This window comes from Plectropomus leopardus, chromosome 5 (assembly GCF_008729295.1).
Source record: "Plectropomus leopardus isolate mb chromosome 5, YSFRI_Pleo_2.0, whole genome shotgun sequence".
NCBI classification, from domain to species: Eukaryota; Metazoa; Chordata; class Actinopteri; order Perciformes; family Serranidae; genus Plectropomus; species Plectropomus leopardus.
The window spans coordinates 5,721,254-5,723,903 of record NC_056467.1 but is presented as its reverse complement, the minus strand read 5'-3'; positions in this window follow the sequence as shown (position 1 = coordinate 5,723,903).

Below are 2,650 nucleotides of genomic sequence, written 5' to 3'. Positions count from 1 at the left end.
TTTCAGTGTCAGATTGCCAGACCATGCCACCAAAGAAAAGGATGAAACCGACTCAGTAAAAGCACGATAAATTAGTGGAAGCATGGTTTGTCCAATGTGGAAGTACAACAGACTTCTCAGGCAGAAAAGATGCTGGTATATACATATATATATACCATATATATATATATTTGCATATAACATACAGACATATGTCATTGTAACCAAATATGCCCTACAAAATAGAATTGAATTTATAAACAATTTATCGTCTATACTATAACTTACATATTGAGTTCATTTGTCTCCCATAAAAATATATATATTTTCATCGCTATACACATATACACTTGTATACCCATAAACATACTTATTATTCATTCATTCCTTATCCGTCTAATGTCCTGGTCTTATAATCATGTTTAATGTTTTAATTTATTTACATGCTCATCTATCTCTTTTTCATCTGTTTAATCATCGTATTTTTGTTTTATCCCCACTTAGTTTAGTTTATTTGTTTCACATAATACAAACAATGGGGATAAAACATATAAAAAGCACATGTAAGGGCGTGGTAGAAACCTATTACCAGCTTTTATGAAAACCACACCCAGAAAAAATATGAACAGTAAAATACAAGCAATCAGCACACAAATACATTTAGTTGATAAAAATTCAAAATCTCACAGAGCTTTTCCAAGTCTATTTTTGTACACAGACAATGACACAAAAATACAGTTATTGAACATTTTCATTCCATAAGATAACTCCACGATATTTGACAGAAAACTGACCATGGGAAGTGTTATTCAAAGGAATATGAAGATTTAGGCCTGTCAAGTTCTATAATAATGAATCCCCACTGATTTGATGTCTTCTTCTTATATTATTGTTATCATTTTTGATTGCATTTATTCTAATATTTTCTAAAATTTTATTACTTTAATTCCTTTTCCAGATCTGCCTGCTTTATCACTTTTATCCCTTTTATTTGCTTTATTTTTTTACCTTTAGTTGACACATTTTGTTCTGGCCTTTTAGTTTGACTTTTATAGACTTTTCTGTGTTTGGCATGTTTTTTAATGTTTATTTTATTACTGCTGAGTTCCTGCCTTTGCTTTGTCTGCCAAAGCACTTTGTAATCAACTGTTTTTAAAGGTGATATATGAATCAAGTTATCATTATTATTATCTATTTCAGCACAATAGTCATGATTTAAGAAAGATCACATTATGTTTTTTTTGTTTGCTTGTGTTTTAATTTATGTTACAGAGTTTGAGTCCAAATTATTGTAAACTGTGTTTATGCTCTTACAAAGAACACAGTACAAGGTAGATTTACTGTCATTTTTCTTAAACGTGGTTTGAGAAGAAATGGAATTAAAGTGCTGTCATGCCTCTGGTTGTTCGATTATACAATGGGGCTGATTCAGAGAAGAACACAAAGAGGTGAGTCAAATTACACGACTGTCTTTGTTTTGCCACAAGGGGGAAGCAAATATCCACACAGCACAGTGTTATTGTGGTGAGTCAGTTTCAAAGGGAGAAAACACGCTTAGTCTTTGACAGTGAGCACATTTGGGTGACTTCTGTTAAAAATTATGCTCCCAATGTGACTGCTTTCAATGAAATGTGAATGATGGTATGCGTTGTCTTTACTGCACGTGGATACTGGCCTGGTTACAGTGCCATGTATGCAGCTGGCCTGGATCTTGAGATATTGCCATGATCGGAACCATAAGTGTGTTTTTTCAGCGTTAAGTGTATTTAAACAATCTCCTCACGCTACAAGTATGTGTGGTACACCTCATCAGTGACATAAAAATTATATGCCATGTGCCACGTGCTTGACCTGCTGGCGAGCAGGGGTTAACGGCTCTCCCTCAGAGTCCCCCTCATAACGTTCTCATTGTCTGAAATTTGCTTAACATAAGCTGGGCTCAAAGGGAGCAGCCTGTGCAGCGTAGTCCTGAGTCCAGCATGCTTCCATTACGGCTCCTCTTATTTGATTAAATGTACCCTAACTCGGTCCAAACCCACACTGTGCATAATCTCTTCACAGATGATAAGCGTGTAATAAAAAGCATATTTAACTTGAAAGGGTACCTTATGTGAATGCATATAATTATGGATATCAAAATATCATCATTTGTTTAATTGTGAGGTCTTGCCAAGAGGTATGTAATTGCTTGAAAGCAATATGGCTGAAATTGGACTGCAGTGTCTGAGATCTGACCTGGGACTAGGGTTTGGCATGTGCATAAAGGCAGGGTGAGGGGTCAGGCCTAAAGCCAACTTCCTGTTTTGGATGTGAATGTTATAGCCAATAAAAAGAGAGACTTACTTCACAAACGTTATCATTTATAAGGGAAAAAAACAAACAAAAACAAAACAATAATATATGACAATGGCATACACATTTAACGGAGAGCTTTAACAGCCAATTGACTGTATCATCACTTAATTTAAAATTAGTTAATTTTGGGATGTTTTATTGTCCTTATGTATCATGCATTTTGTACCCTAATATTAACCCTCTGAAACCTGGAACAACATCAGTGTTCTTGTGCTGCGTTAAGACGCCTTTCAGAAACATATAATCCTTTGAACCCTGAGCAAATTGATTTCATTTCTTTTGAAAACATGGCTTAAAAAGCCATGAGTAAATTGGC